This window comes from Garra rufa, chromosome 12 (genome assembly GCF_049309525.1).
Source record: "Garra rufa chromosome 12, GarRuf1.0, whole genome shotgun sequence".
In the NCBI taxonomy this organism is placed as follows: Eukaryota; Metazoa; Chordata; class Actinopteri; order Cypriniformes; family Cyprinidae; genus Garra; species Garra rufa.
Genome location: NC_133372.1, coordinates 44,870,787 through 44,890,034, shown reverse-complemented (window position 1 = coordinate 44,890,034; position 19,248 = coordinate 44,870,787).

The window sequence follows — 19,248 nt, the reverse complement described above, 5'->3', positions numbered from 1 at the left end:
TATTCTAGGTTTTGCCTTTTGTCAGTAATAATTTGTACTTATTTAAAACATATTCTTTTATACATTTTAATATGTACAAGTTAGAATTAGCATGTTGTTTGAATTTTTACATAAATCAATAGATTTACTTTTATATAGTTGTTTCAGTTTATTCAATGGCTAATTTGCTGTTTTATTTTACAGCTTGAAGTAGTGTTTATTTAATTGGCTAATTCAATTAGTTCTACCCTGCATATGAAGCAAATTTAAAAATTTAAATTGTGGAAAATAATGTTCAAATGTCTATTTATTTCTCTATTTTTGAAGCAGTGTTTACTTAATTGAAAAGGAACATTAACTAATATTTTATTGGCTTGTTAATTTTTTTTTTTTTTTTTTTTTTTTTTTTTTACATATTAGAGTCAAAGGATTTTACAGGGAATTTTGGGTATCCCATTTCGTCACAACGCAATTCAGAAAAAAATTAGAACAGACAGGAAACACTTTTTTTTTTACCATTTTTGGGGAATAAAATGATTAAATGTTGTATAAAATCAAGCAAATTATATATATATATATATATAATTTGCTTGGTTTTATACAAAGTGTAAGTGCTACTAAAGTAGAGATTTATGACTCAAAATAATTTTGAGAAAATGGCCTTTACAAACATGATTGTAATTGAAATCTATTGACACAAATTAGGGCTGCAACAACTAATCGATAAAATTGATTATTATCGATAATGAAATTCGTCGACAACGATTCTCATTATGGATTAATCGGGTCCGCACACAGTGCACGTACAACTTCAGAGGATCACGTCAAATTACAGCACTGAATGACGCATTTCTATAGACACAATGCATCTAAAAATAGTGTAGGAAACAGAATGAGATGCCGCAGGAGAGTTACGTGATCCCAAAACATGAGAATTCCTTATTTTAAACTTGAAGCTAATAGCGTAATGCCCTGTGAGGCGCTTTGACAGATCCGTTTGCATCCTCAGCATGAACACTTTCACTTTACGGTCATATCCTTATCTGTAAATGTCACTAATTCACACAAGCATTTCCATTTATGCATAAAAGTCCATTCTGACAGTCTGTGTTAAGTTTAAATCTTTACTGAATGAGCGTGTCAGACTGGAACACAGACAGGGAGACAATTCATACTCAGCGCAAAAACATTCATTGTGCTGAAACATCTGTCGTTAAATCTAGATTTAAAATACCACATGTAGTGAACGTATTTATGGAGGAACTGTAAAGTAGGGCTGCGACGGTGGCATATTTTTACCACTTCGGTGGTAATGGACCAACTACCGCTGGTGGCGCGGTGTTTTTATATATACCAAAATAAATGAGGCTCAAACATTATTATACGTGCTTGTTTATTTGAGCAATTCCATCAGTGAACAAGCAGTCTACAAAACGCTAAAACAAATCAGAGAAATAAAACATTTAAATGAGAAAGTAGCCTAAATAAGTGTTAAATAGGCTATTAAACAAACATTCGTTGCAAAAATCAGCTCATCAGAATTACTGGCCCGAGTCTTTTTTCTCTTTCTCTTCCCCATTGCACAGCTGCTGTTTTTAATAGCAAAGCAATGACATTTATTTTCATTTCTTTAGTTTATAAAGTTAATTTAGAAATATATTTGGAACACGTTTTGTTTGTGAAATTCAAGTTTTTGTTTTTTTTAAAGTAACGACCAAGCGGCCAGCGGCAGACAGATCAATTTAGCCTTATTAAATCATCACGATTTAAATTAAAATCCATAGATTTATCAAAAAAACTTAAAGCATATCACAATACTAGTTTATTCATTTAACCTAGATAAATGTGTGCTATTAGGTGCATATCCAATCGTGCGGAGAGTGAGAGCTGAAGCGCTTTGCGCGACATGGAGGCGCCAACGCCATGTGAAACTTCGTTCATAAAGGTAAGAGTAATAAATTTACTTTAAATTATTACTTCACTACTATAAAACAAAATAATTTAAATTGAAAACAAAACTCTTTCTTTAGCTATAGGCCTAATCCATAAAGATGCATTTAGGCATTACAAGCGCGTCCAGTGAGCAGATGGCGAGTCAGAATCGTCAATTTCATCTTTGAAACACTGTAAAAAAACACTGTATTTTATGCTTGTTATAGTGTTTTTTTCTTCAGATATTTGTATTTTCTCTTTATTACGACAGGTGGTCTAATAAATTGTTAAGCCCTGTGTTTTCATAGCATTCAGAATGTGGAATAGTGTGATTTTGACGACAAATAAAAATTTGAATTTTTAAGCCAAACTAATCGATTAATCGAAAAAAATATCGATTAATCGATATCAAAATAATCGTTAGTTGCAGCCCTAACTCAAATAGACAAAGTGCTATAAAAGAAACATTGAACTTTTTCCATTAGAAAAAAAAAGCTTTTTAAAAATACAAAAAGCCCCAAATCTTAAACTTCAGAGGTGCATGGAAAAAAATAGATATTTTATTTATATTTTAATGTGGATATTAATTTGTAACTCTATAAGTCATTTTTCAGTGGCATAATAGTTTGTACTGTGATATTGCAATTGGAGAGATTTCAGCAGTATCAGTATTGACAGCCTCAGTCTAGCGTTGAGCATCTGTTGTCTTCGAGCTCATGACAGGAGAGTTCAGGTCGGAGGCAAACAGAGCAGATGACAGTACTTGAAAGGTGATTGCGTGTTGCGGTTTAAAGTGTGTATGTGATATGACGAGTGTGTGTTTGTGCGTATGAACCCGAGACAGGTTGCAGCTGACAGCTAAAAACAAAACAGGTCACCTCTCACGGGGAAATGAATCCTCCGTGGAGACACTTCAGCCCTGCAGTGCGAAAAGCCTTGTAATGAATTCATTCACAATGTTTATAGCGAAACATCTGAAGCCATAAACTAGAACTCATTTCAGCCCGAGACAAACCGGTTTTGTCAGGGCTAACTTTCTAAAGCGCTGCGATGAAAATACATCTTGGAGATCTAATTACTTTAAGAAATAACCTTTATTAATTCATCTCTAGTGCATTTGCCACCCTTCTCTTATATTGTACCATTTTAAAGTGGCAAAAGGTCATGCGAATAACCGGCTGAAAATGTCATAGTGTCCTTGTAGATTTTCTTTATGATGGCAGTAGTGTCGCCATCTAACGCTGATGGATTGCTTTAGTAAATGCTAAAACCTGTGCGTGTTTTAACCATATGTCTCCAAAAACTGTGATGTTATCACACATGTGCAGCAAATGCGTTGATAAAATGCAACGTTTATCATGATTACGTCTTGTTTAGTCTATCTGAAGTTGGTCTGTTTGTGTTTTGGCCAAGAAATGCCACACAAAGCAATTTTTACATGGTCTTCGGTCAAAGATTTGAAGCTTCAAACATAGAAAAACATTTTTTAGTAACTATAGTTATTCCTCAAAAGTGTTCATTGTTTTGGTACTTTGAGTTCTAACCAATTTGTTTCAGTCGTACTTGTGCACAGACTCAACAATCACTTTAAAAACCAATATTTCTCAGACTCTTGTAGTTTTAGCTCTTTATACTTTAGTCTAGAAACTAAATCAGTCTAGAAATAAAAAAATCCAACATTTTGCCTTTAATGTCTAGATTTTCTGATGGATTGCTTTAGTAAATGCTAAGACCTGTGTGTGTGTTTTCACCATATTTCTCCAAAAACTGTGATGTTATCACACATGTGTAGCAAATGCGTTGATAAAATGCAACGTTTATCATGATTACGTCTTGTTTAGTCTATCTGAAGTTGGTCTGTTTGTGTTTTGGCCAAGAAATGCCACACAAAGCAATTTTTACATGGTCTTTCGTCAAAGATTTGAAGCTTCAAACATAGAAAAACATTTTTTAGTAACTATAGTTATTCCTCAAAAGTGTTCATTGTTTTGGTACTTTGAGTTCTAACCAATTTGTTTCAGTTGTACTTGTGCACAGACTCAACAATCACTTTAAAAACCAATATTTCTCAGTCCCTTGTAGTTTTAGCTCTTTATACTTTAGTCTAGAAACTAAATCAGTCTAGAAATCAAAAAAATCCAACATTTTGCCTTTAATGTCTAGATTTTCTGATGGATTGCTTTAGTAAATGCTAAAACCTGTGCGTGTGTGTGTGTTTTCACCATATTTCTCCAAAAAGTGTCCAAACTATGATTTTATCATATTTGTGCAGCAAATGCATTGATAAAATGCAACGTTTATCATGATTACATCTTGCTTAGTCTATCTAAAGTTGGTCTGTTTGTGTTTTGCAGTGTATTTTGGTCAAAAAGCATCTTGTAAGACGACCTTGTTTTTCTTCAAAGATTTGGTGCTACTAATATGGATAACTTTTGGTTTAGTAACTAGTTATTCCTCATAAGTGTTCATTGTTTCAGTTCTTTGACTTCTAACTAATTTGTATCCAGTCGTACATTTGCACCGACTCAGTATTCACTGTTTATATTTTGCGGTGAATTTGGTGAAGAAGCGCCACATAAAGAAACACTTACGTAGTTTTTATTCAAAGATTTGATGCTACTAACATGGACGCATTTTTCTTAGTAACTAGTTATTCCTCAAAGGTTTTTCATTGTTTTAGTGTGCTGAGTTCTAAGAAATTTGTTCGTAGCCATGCACTGACTTCATTGTAGAAACCAAAATGTTTCAGTCCCGTTTTTAGATGTTCATACTTCAGCCTAGAAACTAAACCAGTTTAGAAAAAAATAGATTTTCCTTATGATTGCAGTCGTGTTGTGATGGATTGCTTTAGTAAATGCTAAAACCTGTGTGTGTGTTTTCACCATATGTCTCCAAAAACTATGATGTTATCATACATGTGCAGCAAATGCATTGATAAAATGCAACATTTATCATGATTACATCTCACTTAGTCTATCTAAAGTTGGTCTGTTTGTCTTTTGCAGTCTATTTTGGCCAAAAAAGCCACATAAAGCAATTTTTACATGGTCTTTCTTCAAATTTGAAGCTACACACATGGACATTTTTTTAGTAACTAGTTATTCCTCAAAAGTGTTCATTGTTTGGGTGTTTTGAGTTCTAACCTATTTGTTTCCAGCCGTAGTTGTGCACAGACTCAATATTCACTCTAAAAAACAACTTTTCTTAGTCCCGTTGTGTTTTAGCTCTTCATACTTTAGTCTAGAAACTAAATTGGTTTAGAAATCAAAAAAGTTCCAACATTTTGCTTTAATGTCTAGATTTTCTGATGGATTGCTTTAGTAAATGCTAAGACCTGTGTGTGTTCTCACCATATGTCTCCAAAAAGTGTCCAGACTATGATATTATCACACATGTGCAGCAAATGCATTGATAAAACACAACATTTATCATGATTACATCTTGTTTAGTCTATCTATAGCTGGTCTGATTGTGTTTTGCAGTCTATTCTGGCCAAGAAATGCCTCATCTTTCAATTGTACATGCTTTTTCTTTTAAACATTCGATGCTACTAACATGCAGACATTTTCTGAGTAACTAGTTATTCCTCAAAAGTGTTCATTATTTTGGTGCTTTGAGCACAGACTTAATAATCACTTTAAAAAACAATATTTCTCAGTTCCTTGCAGTTTTAGCTCTTCATACTTTAGAAACTAAATCAGTCTAGAAATCAATAAAGTTCCAACATTTTGCCATAATGTCTAGATTTTCTGATTTTCTGACTTGCTTAAGTAAATACTGCATGTGTGTGTTTTCACCATATGTCTCCCAAAAGTGTCCAGACTATGATGTTATCATACATGTGAAGCAAATGCATTGATAAAACACAACATTTATCATGATTACATCTTGTTTAGTCTATCTATAGCTGGTCTGATTGTGTTTTGCAGTCTATTCTGGCCAAGAAATGCCTCATCTTTCAATTGTACATGCTTTTTCTTTTAAACATTCGATGCTACTAACATGCAGACATTTTCTGAGTAACTAGTTATTCCTCAAAAGTGTTCATTATTTTGGTGCTTTGAGCACAGACTTAATAATCACTTTAAAAAACAATATTTCTCAGTTCCTTGCAGTTTTAGCTCTTCATACTTTAGAAACTAAATCAGTCTAGAAATCAATAAAGTTCCAACATTTTGCCATAATGTCTAGATTTTCTGATTTTCTGACTTGCTTAAGTAAATACTGCATGTGTGTGTTTTCACCATATGTCTCCCAAAAGTGTCCAGACTATGATGTTATCATACATGTGAAGCAAATGCATTGATAAAACAGCATTTATCATGATTACATCTTGTTTAGTCTATCTAAAGCTGGTCTGTTTGTATTTTGCATTATATTTTGGCTGAGAAGTGCCACATAAAGCAACCTTTACATTTATCTTTCTTTATTCAAAAATTTGATACTATAACACAGATACATTTTTCTGAGTAACTTGTTCCACAAAAGTGTTCTTTATTTTGGTGCTTTGAGTTCTAACTATTCCAGTCATGATCCAACTCAATATTCACTGCAAAAAAATAAAATAAAAATAAAAATAAAATATTTGCTCTTCATGCTTTAGTCTAGAAACTAAATCTGTCTGGAAATCCAAAATGTTCCAACATTTTGCCTCAACAATGTTTATATAAATTTGTTGTGCCTCAAATGCATTGACAAAATGTAGCATTTTTCACAATTACATCTCATTTAGTCTGTCTACAGTTTGTTTGTTTCCTTGCACAGTATATTTTGGCCAAAAAGTTGTAAGCAACCTTTACATCTTCTTTCCTCATTCAAAGATTTGATTCTGCTAACAATGAAAGCTTTGTGTTGCACTGCAAAAACAGGATTTCTTGCTGTGTTTTTTACTTGTTTTACAGAACAAATATCTTCTAAATTCAAAATTAACAAGAAGCAAAATTAACTAGGTTTATACTTAAAACAAGAAAAACATCTGCAAACTGTGTAAATTTAACCTAATTCAGTTGGAAAACAGGAAAACATTTTTCCAACCCTCCTTGAAGACATTTGTTCTTGTTTTAAGCATAAAGTGTCTACATTTTAATTCATTTTTCAAAAAACTGAGTCCCATTGAGTTTTAGCTCTTCATGTTTTAGTCCAGAAAGTAAATCAGTCTGGAAATCCAAAAAGTTCCAACATTTTGCCTCAACAATATTCATAGATTTTTTTTTTTTTGCGCAGCAAATGCATTGATAAACCGCAGCATTTTGCATGATCTTGTTTAATCTATCTAAAGTTGGTCTGTTTGCTTTTTGCAATATTTTTTAGCCAAAAAGCACCACATAAAGCAACCTTTATATGGTTTTTCTGAAAATATTTGATGCTACTAACATGGATAACTTTTGTTTAGCTTTAGTAAATGCTAAGACATGTGTGTTTTCACCATACGTCTTCAAAAAGTGTCTAAAAGTATGATGTTTTCATCCAAAAAGTTCCAACATTTTGCCTCAACAATGTTCATATAGATTTTTTGTGCAGCAATGCATTGATAAAAAACAGAATTGTTAATGATAACATCTTGTTTAGTCTTTTGATCAAAAAGCACTGTGTAAAGCAATTTTCCTAACAATGAAAACTTTGTCTTGCACTGCAAACACTGTTTTTCTTGCTCTGTATTTTTGACTTGTTTTAAAGTACAAATATCTTCATATAAGTCCAGATACATTTACTATTGAAGCAAAATTAGGTGAATTTATACTTAAGAAAATATCTGCAAATTGTGTAAGTATACTTAATTCAAATGGAAAAAATATATATATTATTTTTCCAACCCTCCTGGAAGATATTTACTATTGTTTTGAGGATAAAGTCTCTTCATTTTGAAGCATTTTTAAAGAATTTTTGTATTGAAAAACAAATCAAAGATACTTGTTTATAAAGTCATTTTTTTGCAGTCTAGTAACTTGTTATTCCTCAAAAGGGTTCATTATTTTGGTGTTTTGAGTTCTAACCAATTTGTTTCCAGTCATGCACCGACTCATGCAATGTCTCAGTCCCATTATGTTTTAGCTCTTCATGTTTTAGTCTAGAAACTAAATCAGTCTGGAGATACAGTTTTTCTTGCTCTGTATTTTTGACTTTGATACATTAACTATCATAGCAAAATTAAACCTAAAGCAAGAAAAACAAGTCAAAGATACTTGTTTAGAAAGTCATTTTTTGCAGTCTAGTAACTAGTTATTCCTCAGAAGGGTTCATTATTTTGATGCTTTCAGTTCAAACCAATTTGTTTCCAGCTGTACATGTGCACTGACTCAGTATTCACTATAAAAACCAATATGTCTCAGTCCTGTTGTAATTTTAGTCGTTCATATATATAAATCAGTCTAGAAGTCAAAATAGTTTGTATGTTTTTCCTCAACAGCGGTGATCTAAATGGACAAAACCCCATCAACACGTCCCAGTTTTCTTTATTTGTATAGATCCCAGAGTCTCGTCTTGGCTAATGGCCACGCTCGTGAAGTCCGTGGCGCCTTTGTATGTACGATCGAACGGCTCTAAAAGGCTAAATATATGTCCCTGTTGATTCACTGAAAGGCAAGAGACCCCTTGATCTGGTGCTGATTGTCTGTCAGGGCATGTTGAAGCACAGAAATGATGTCCTTGGATTGATTTGAGCGATGGAGTCAAAATATGTACGACGCAATCGAATTGATCTTTATAACAGGGTTTCAGAAAGTGGTGACTGCTGTCATTAGCTGAAAATGGATCCTGTGGCATGCGGAGGTTTGCGACTTTGGCAGGTTGTCATTTTTTGCGTATTTTGCAGGGCTTATTTTCATATTCGTTCCATTTTACTGTCATTTTCTGTTAAAACGCAGGAGTAAATAGAAACAGGGTTGAAAGCTCTTGCGGTTGCATGAGGCATTGCATGAAAAAAAAGCAAACAAACCCCAAATTCTAGAGAATGGAATAAAAATGTCACTTTTGGAGCGGCAAAATGAATCAAATGATCTCACCGCACACCACCGACTGTCATCCGTGGCTTTTATTGGCTGCCGTCTCTGAAAAGCAAGTGGTAGACACTCCATCAGAGGAAGTGCACAATGAGAGGAGAGAAACATGATTAACAAATATCTCTCTCAACGCTCGCTGCTGCAAAGAGAGATTTTGTCTCGGAAGCCCTTCAATCATTCCCTAGAAAAACAGAATAATATTTGTTTCTCTCTTCGGCTGATTTTACCACTGTGCATAAGACGGAGAGATCTAAAATGCTTGTAATATTAGTGGCGGCAACCTCTCAGAGGAAACATTTCATTGCTCAGAGGTTGTACTTTCATAACTCAGTAGATGTAATGCCGTCCTCGGTGGTGTTTCCATTTAAATATCAACTTTGTTGTTGTTTATTCTCTTGAAATTCCTTAGGAGTTGAATTTTTGGCATGCTTAGCAAGCGATAATGAGCTTTTGCATATTAATTTAGGTGTTTGTCATAACCAGCTACAAGCAACAAGCATCAGCTTGGTTAGTTGCTTCATTTCTAATTCCAATCCAGTTCACCCCATCACTGCTGAATGTTATTATTATAAACCTTCTAAAATGTCCATATATATATATATACATTTTTTTGAGGATGTAGGCATTCACACAACTTGGCTATTTGTGTCAAAATGTCTTGATTGACAATACAGTTTAAACCAGCCTAAAGTGAATTGGTGGCCTCAGCTGATTTTAGATGGTTTTGCTGGTCTTCTCTCAAAACTCCTCCAAAAACCATACCAGCTAAAAACCTAGACCATGCCATTTTTTTCCTGCCAGTAGGGTTTGATTGAATGTGCAATGCAGGGTTATTATTATAGTTAACTAAATGTTAAAATAAAATAACTTGAAAAAAATAAACATTAACTGAAAATATATGAATAAGAAAACACACAAACTTGCTTTATCTCAGCTGGTTGCCAAAGGAGAATTTTCCAAATCTAATTTAAAATAACTAAAATACAATTAAATAAAATGAAAAATTTTAAACATATTAAAAAATACATTGACAAAAAACAATAAGGCAACGCAAGGCAAGTTTACTGTATTTATAAAGCACATTTCATACACAATGGCAATTCGAAGTGCTGTACATAAGAGGAATTAAAATCATAATATAAAACCTTTTCATTTTACAGTTAAATTGAGTAACAAAATAACAAAAAAATAAATAAAATAAAAATAACAAAAATAATAATATAAAACAAAAGAACAAAAACAAAATAACAAAAAAAAAAAAAAAACAAAGTTATTAAAATTAACTAAATGTAAAATAAAGCCTGGGAAAAAACAATTTCAAAGCAATTTCAAAATATTAAAGAAATGAATAGGGCTGTTTTGAATTTTGAATTTGAATTTTGTACTTAAGTATTATCAAAAATTTTATTATATATGAATTTAAAATGCATTATTTCAGCTCCTGAGGCCACAAGAATGCGCATCGAGCAAAATATTACTAATGCACGTTTATTCAAAGCAATAAAATAACATGACTATGCAAAACAATCAGAATCATGTATGTATGAGTTTAATACAAAGGACCAAAAGCCAATCACACACAGTACTTTTTTAATTTAAAAACAAGATGCAGTAGGATGGAAAAGTCTCGAGATACGTTTTTTAAAAGTTGAACTTGCATTAATTTTGCATGGCTTTCTACACATGCATCTCTCTTGTGCGAGACGCAAGTGCATTCTGGATTGTAGAAAATGTGCGAAATAATGCATTCTGTGTAAATGTCTTAGTTTCCGATTCGACGTAAACAATATGTTCTCCACATTGTTGTTCTCTTTTTTCAATATTTTTAATGAGCAACGCACCAGCGCTGCCTCCTGTGGATTCAACTGGATAGGCTAATAAAAAACATTATAATGCAATGATGATTACATCACAGCTCACAGCTATGCATGATGATATGGTTAGTTGCATTATTTATTTTACTTTATTTCCCTGCATAAATGTAAAGGCTTTCCATGACCCAGAACAGACCTGTGACCTGTTCATTTCTGGGTTGTGACCTACTGGTGTAAAGAAAAACACGTTTTCTAGGGTATTTTGAGAAACATCTACTGTGTTAAAGAGAGATTGCATGTGTGATTTTATTTTTCTACAGAGCTATTTCTCATCTTCCTCCCTCAATGTTTTGAACCTCTCAAAAAAGAGTAAAGAAAACTGCACTCAAAGCCTGGCTGATTAGGTCAGAGAGACCTTGTGGTGTAATGGAGAGAGCAGACAGAGAGCAGTTTTCTAAAACACACAGTCATTCTGTGTGAAACCTTCTGATACTGATGCAATGCAACTCTGGTGCTCTGCATTAACTAGCACTGTGTGTTTGAGACAGGCTAGGTGACTAATCAGACTGGTTGTTTTTTAAAACCGGGACTGTTTAAGCATTTTGAGTTAATGCATTTATTAATTTTCAAAATAATGCCATGAAAACATATGCAAATATGCACTGGCATCCATGCAAATAAGGAATTTTTCAAGAATGCAAATGCATTTTACAAAGTTGAATTACTTTTGACTTCTTAAATGACATGAGATGCTGAAAAACAACAAAATGCATCGTAAGAATAAGCGTAAGTGGGTGGTTTTCATGTGATGCCTTTCATGCAGAAATTACACACTTCACATTTAAATGTATTTAATTAAAGGCATAGTTAACTAAAAAAATCTTCATTTATTCATTGTCATTTTCTTTCACCTGTATGAGTTTCTTCTTTTGCAAAGCACAAAGAAATATATTATGAAGAACGTTGGGAAACAAACAACACTAGTCCACTTTGAAATTTATTAAATTACCTTCTTTTATGTTCCACAGAATAAATTCATACAGTTTTATAATGAAATTAGGGTGGGCAAATGAGGACAGATTTTTCATTTTAAAGTGAACTGTCTACACTGTAAAAAAAAAAAAAAAAAAAAAAAAAAAGTTTCAACTCAAAATAATTTGTTACTCCACTGGCTTAAAATTTTTAGTTTAGTCAACAAAAATATTCCAGTTGTCACTTAAATTAACATTTAGTAACTTAACATTTCAAGTTGACTGAACTACAAATTTTAAGTCAGCGAGGTAACAAATTATTTTAAGTTGAAACAACTTTTTGAAACAATTTTTTTACAGTGAATATAAAACAAGTTAAGTTTAGCAGTTGTACGAGAGACAAAGCATTATTTTCTCGATTATATCCACCTTATTTAGCAACGTAGAAGTCGAAAGTGCGAAACTTCCCATTATGAATATTTTAAGTTAGTTTTAGTTAACAATAATTGCAAACCAGTGTGTTTGTAATTATGGTAATGAATTAAAATATTATTATAACTACTAGCATTTTGCAAAGTTAAGCAGAATACCATAGTATTTTTGTGCTGGTAAAATGAACGCCCTGCACATTGAAGTTACGAATGGCCGCACCTGCTGGATAAAGCAGTATATTTTCATTAAATAAACAGCAGAGAGCATGCAAACACAGACGTCTCCAGTCTTTGCTGTGAATCTGTGCACGAGCCTTTATGCGTCATTGCATTTTCCCATAATGTCCAAATAGTCCACGAAGCACAGAAGAGCCTCACCAAATGAGAAATCAATAATGTCAATAAGAACGCATTAAGATGGGCAGCCGCTCTTGAGTGTTCAACCCTAACCGTGGTCATTCCTCCATTTCTTTTCCCAAAATGTTTTTTTAAAACTATGTCTGCACCATTACTGCTATTTTTAGGCAGTGACTCTTGATGATTCTGTGTCAGGATCTCATCAAAAATCTCGGCGTCTCTCAACAGCTGCGGCGGGCTTTTGTGCCGCAGACGTGGACGTCGAGTCTTTGTTGTGTTCTGCCTCATTTATTCCAGGCCAATGACAAAGATTCCCTATATCTGTGATCCAGCACAACACAAACAGACACACTGTTGTTTTTGCTGCTGGAAAGATTAATATGACTTTGTTGATGCTAGAGTGCTGTCCAAGGCTTACTTCACCCCAGAAAGAGAGTGGTTCGCTTTTTTTGAGCTGTGCAAAAGTGCTTAATCTGATTTGTGTGCAATTTTCTTCTGAAATATGTCTTCCAAAGTCATATGATGTCTTTTTGTAAGGAACGGACGCAAATTTAAGTTGTTCTCTGCTTAAAAGTCTCCTGCAGCTCTTAAATGTCATTCATGCCTCATATCCCTGTACAGTATAACTTCAGAAGACTTGGGATATAACATGGGTCGACTACTTTTATGATACTTTTATGGTGCTATTTTGTTATTTTTGGAGCTTGACACCCTCTGGATGGATAACATCCATAAAATAGGAATGGCTCATGATGGTCCACTAGTCATCCAGCAGCTGAGTCATTGACTGCTAAGTGGACTTGTTTATGTACAGTAATATACACTACTATTTGGTAAGGTGTTTTTTAAAAAAGTCTCTTCTGCTCACCAGGGTTGCATTTGTTTGATCAAAAATACGTCAAAAAATGTGAAATATTTTTATAGTTTCAAATAACAGTTCTCTATGTGACTATAATGTAAAATGTAATTTATTCCTGTGATCAGAGCAGAATTTTAGTAGCTGTTACTCCAGCCTTTAGTGTCACGCGATCCTTTAGAAATCATTCTTATGTGCTGATTTGCTTCTCAAGAAACATTTCTTATCAGTATGATGGTTGAAAACAGTTGCAATGCTTCCTTTTTTGTAAAAATAATGATACATTTTATTTGTAAGAATTCGGTAAGGTGTTTTTTAAAAAGTCTCTTCTGCTCACCAGGGTTGCATTTGTTTGATCAAAAATACGTCAAAAAATGTGAAATATTTTTATAGTTTCAAATAACAGTTCTCTATGTGACTATAATGTAAAATGTAATTTATCCCTGTGATCAGAGCTGAATTTTAACAGCTGTTACTCTAGTCTTCAGTGTCACATGATCCTTCAAAAAAGTCATTTCGGAAACAAGTCTCTTCTGCTGACCAGGGTTGCATTTATTTGATCAAAAATACATAAAAATTGTAAAATGTTTTTACAATTCAAAATAATATTTCTCTATGTGAATATATTGTAAAATGTAATTTATTCCTTTGATCAAAGCTGAATTTTCAACAGCCATTGCTCCAGCCTTTAGTGTCACACGATCCTTCAGAAATCATTCTAAAATGCTGATTTGCTACTCAAGAAACATTTCTTGTCAGTTTGATGGTATGAAAACAGTTGCAATGCTTCATTTTTGTGAAAGTAATAATACATTTTATTTTTAACGATTCTTTGATGAATAGAAAGTTCAAAAGAAAATAATTTTCTTTACTATCTCTTCAGATCAGTTTAATGCATCCTTGCTAATTAAAGGTTGAGGGGAAAAAAGACTTAGTTTTTGGCATTTTAGTGTTGTAATTATCATTCTCACAGTGTTTTGCTGCAGCTGTGACACATTTTGCACCATAAAATCCTTTAAATTAACCCAGTTTAAAGCACTGTGGCATCGTCTTTCACGCTGTTGTTTTGAGCGTCCTGCCAAGTTCTTCATCACCCTTAATTTCTACATCATTCAGAAACAGTGTTATCTGTATCTCCCAGTCTCTAATACTAGTGTACAGTGGCAGTTTTGCGGCATATGAAGATTAGCGGATGCCGTGATACAGTCTTTGCCTGGACTCTCTGAGGATCTCTCTCCGAGGAGCACTTTTCAGAACATTTGTTCATTAAATCTAATTTGTTAGGCAAGCGGTCGAGGTAGAATTCCATACTGTTACCTCCCAAACTAATGAAATGATTCAATACTGCAGCGTTAAAGGCGCAGCAGAGCACAGGAGGTGCACTTACTATTCTGAGAACGTTAGATATAATGAGCCAAAGCGATCAATGGCCCTAAGGTTATGTACTGAGCAATTATCATTTGCCAAGCTAAACTGCATTCGTGTCAAAAACATTTTTGGTCGGCGGAAAGGCTGTTGTATTTCCACACGTGACTAGAGTCACAAGAGATATCGCCCGGCATTACTGCAAAAACATGAAAGGTGTTCTCTGAGGGCTTGATTTAAGTTCTATTTCACCAGCATGACAATAGCACCGGGTTGGTTGCTTGTGAAGAAAGGCTATTGCTAGATGAGCCGCTTTTGCGTTGGAGAGCTGACACAGTTTCCCAGTTCTCACATGCTTTACATGAACTAGCCTGAGAAAGCTTTCAAATGTTGATCTGTTATTTGAGGCCTGATAGCGTTGGTCGAATGCACAGATGTTTACGTGTGCTTGTTATTCTTTAAAAAACCTTTCCTTACTGGCTTGCAAATCTCATCTACAACTCCTGTGAGGTATTTTACACCAAGACATACGCAACCTCTGGCCTCAGATGACTCGTTTTCTCGAGATATATCACAATGTAAATATGTCCTGAAATAAATTATACAGTAGTTAGCATCTCTGCCGGGGTTTGTCAGACGGAAAACAGTTTCTTTGCTATTAAAAGATTTGCTGATACTTTTATTGTAGCTGCAATGTTTCTAGTTGCCATGACAAACTTCACATGCTCGCGGCTTCTCCCAGTGAATTTAGAAATGCCCATAAATGATGAGCTGCAAAGAAGCCAGTCCATTTGAGACCAAAGACTACCTGTTAGATTTGCCCAAAACAGATTATATCTCATGTTTAACCACTACAGAGACATCAGATGCAGCTGTAAATTCCAGAAGCTCCAGAATGTGTGTATATATACAAATACAAATTGAGGAAAAAAATTGTGAAATAAAATTCCAATTTAAAATAACTTTTTAAACGTTTTCTATTTGAATATATTTTAAAATGTAATTTATTCCTGTGATTTTCAGCATCATTATTCCAGTCTTGAGTGTCACATGATCCTTCAGAAATCGTGAATCAAGTAACATTTCTGGTGGTTATTAATGTTGAAAACAGTTGCAGTGCTTTTTTTCAGTGATATTTTTGTGGAAACCGTGATACATTTTCTTTTTTAGGATTCACAGATGAATGCAAAATTCAAAAGAACAGCATTTGTTTGAAATGGTAATCTTTTGTAACATTATAAATATCTGACACCTAATTTCCATCATTCACAGCTGCAGATACTGATGCTTTTTCAATAGGGAAGAGAGTAAAACTTAGAAAGTTGGAAGTGCATTAAACGTTTTAGCTAATTGAACGCTTTCTGTGCACACTTGCTAATGCTCTTGTCTTGGGTAATTCACTCGAACTCTGTTTAAATGCATGAAACCATAAGTCAGAAATGTTCGAGCCCAAGCAGAATAAATGACGCAATTATGCAGATGTGATTATGGATATGTGGTTTTTACGCCTCTATCCCAGAAGGCAAGCCGTGCACGCTGATGCTAATAGCACTAGAACAGCAGCCAGCTTTTGCCCCAATAGGCTAATTGTCTTCTGGTGACACACCATGAGCGGTGCAAAACGCTTCAGCGTCCCGTCTCATAATGAGAGGCCGGTCTTCCGATTATAAAGACTCATTCTGGCTCACGTCTGAGCGATTTAATTCGTCAATCTTGCTTTGTCTGTCTGAAAAGCGGCTGGACCTTTGAATGGACTCGGATAGATATCAGTTCTTCCCTCCAAGTCTATCAGTGCAGTCGGTAAACCTATAGCGAGCTGTCCGGTTTGTCAATAAACGTTCGGTTTGCACGCCACGCAGCTTTACATGAAAATGCAGGCGTTTTCCGCTCCGTGTCAGAGTGAATAGACTCGCCCTTTCATATTGTCAGAAAAATTTGCAAATGAATTTGTGAGCCAGGCTGGCAGAGTTTGCTTTTACAGCTCAAGGTCTTATGCGTCACACAGCTGTTATAGTGGCTGCAGGAGTGTGTGGAATATTGTGTTACACAGAAAACATCAGTAAGCCGACAATTTGGCACATATTGACAGTGAATCCTGCGCCGTGTTTTCAACATCCAATCTCCAGGCAATTTATATCTGCTCAGTGGTTCACTTAGACTTGTTTAAGTTGATCAGATGCTGTTTGGCTGGCAATATTTAACACCCAACTTCTCATAGAAGTGCAAAGTTTGTGCATGCAGTGATTTTTTTTGGTTTCCCACATATGGATTTAAATGAAAATATGTCTTCATATGCTCATCATATATATTTTTTTCTTCAGTGTTCCTGTAGATCAACCCATACCATGCATTTGATTCCCAGGAAGTGCATTTATGTGCGTATCACGTACATGTATGAAATTCGGGACATGCATGTAACACACCATACTTACAAAAAAGTCCACCAGTACGAAGTCCGAAACCCAATTTTTTTTTTTTTTTTTTTTAAATTCTCTCTGCAAGTTTTGTGCTGTTTTTGCCTTTGAGATTTAAAGGGATAGTTCAATAGAATAGCAATAGAAAAAAATACATTATATGGGTCAAAATTATTAATTTTTCTGTAATGCCAGAAATCATTTGGATATTATGTAAAGATCATGTTCCATTAAGATATTTTGTAAATTTCCTACTGTACATATATCAAAACTTAATTTTTGATTAGTAATATGCATTGCTAAGAACTTCATTTGGACAACTTTAAAGGTGATTTTCTCAATATTTAGATTTTTTCCTCCGATTTTAGATATTCAAATAGTTGTAAGTCAGTACACCAATGGAAAGCTTATTTATTCAGCTTTCAGGTGACTTATAAGTCTCCGTTTCAAAACATTTGCCTTTATGACTTTTTTTGTGGTCCAAGGTCACATTTATGCAATGAATCACTAAACTTATTTGATACTTTTAGAGTTATCAAATCTTGTTCAACCTGTTGCATTGTATATATTTTGCACATTGCAAAATACATTTTTATTTTTTATTTAGCAGAATTTGGCACATTATAGTGCATGCGTTTTCATCCAGAGTGGCTTACAAATGAGGAGCGTCACAAGCAGTGTATCATAAAAGTGAACAATATCCACAATGAACTTATTTAGTACTTATATATATATATATATATATATATATATATATATATATTTATTTAGTTATTTTTATTTTTTTCAAATATTTGGGTCGGAGTAATGCCACGTTTTCTCACACAAAGCTCTCTTATGTGACCCTGGTCCACAAAACTAGTCATAAGGGTATTTTTATTTTTTTTTATTAAGATTTATATATCACCTGAAAGCTAAATAAATAATCTTTCCATTGATGTATGGTGTGTATATTTGACCGAGATACAACCATTTGAAAATCTGGAATCTATTGGTGCAAACTATTTGTAATTAGAAAATCGCCTTTAAAGTTGTCAGAATGAAGTTCTCAGCAAAGCATATTACTAATCAATAATTAAGTTGATATATTTACAGTAAGAAATTTACAAAATATCTTCATGGAACATGATTTTTACTTAATATCCTAATGATTTTTGGCATAAAAGAAAAATCCATAATTTTGACCCATATAATGTATTTTTGGCTATTACTACAAATTATACCTGTGCTGCTGGTTTTGTGGTCCATGGTCACATATGTTTTCAAAAGATGCATGCATGATATGCACTGCTTTTATGGTATTTTATTGTGATTAAAAACAAAGATTCTTCTAAATTTATGCATTTACTACATACCATTTTGAAAAGACATTTCTATTTCTAGCTGAACTGTTTCTTTAACATGCAAAGCAGGAAAAGTAAGACTAGATATCTGATATAAAATATTACTTTGCACATGAGCCGAAGCATTTTTATTGCATGCGTTAATGAACAGCACATCTGCACGCGTGGTCCGGCTAGTGTTTTTAAAAAAGATCTTCAAATCAGCCTTCCTCATTTGAATTTCCCTTCTTCCCCTTTTTCCGTGAGCCGCAATCTTCAAACCAATCTCCTTATGTAAATTGGATCTGATCTAATATATATAAAAAGAGAGCAGGAGAGTACAGTACCCTCATTTACCGTTATTCTCCGGAATATTCTCTCTGGCATTCATCGTCGTCTTTCAGCTCTCACTCGATCTTCTGAAAGGTATTCAGGGAATTTGTTTTCTTTCTTTTTTTTCCATGTTCGCCATTGCATTTCTCTCTTTTGGTAAATAATGCTATTTCATCCCGCAGACCGTAAGAAAGCGTTTCATGATAATCACGGCACGTTTGAAGTCGGAAAGTTTGGATTCTCTTGGTCTTTCGCATCGCTTTGGTATTCTGGGTTAATAAAGCGCACGCAAAAAACACGGCCGGCGTGTTTTCTCTGCTCGGGTTTTGCGCTGTTTCTGTCGTGTTTCTCTGTTGCTTTCGCCTGAAGTGACATTGTGAAAGGACAAGTATTGCTAAGTAAGAGCGCTGAATAAAAGCTGATTGATAGGCTTTAGTTTTCAAAGCTGACTTTTGAAGTGCTGTACACTGGAGAAT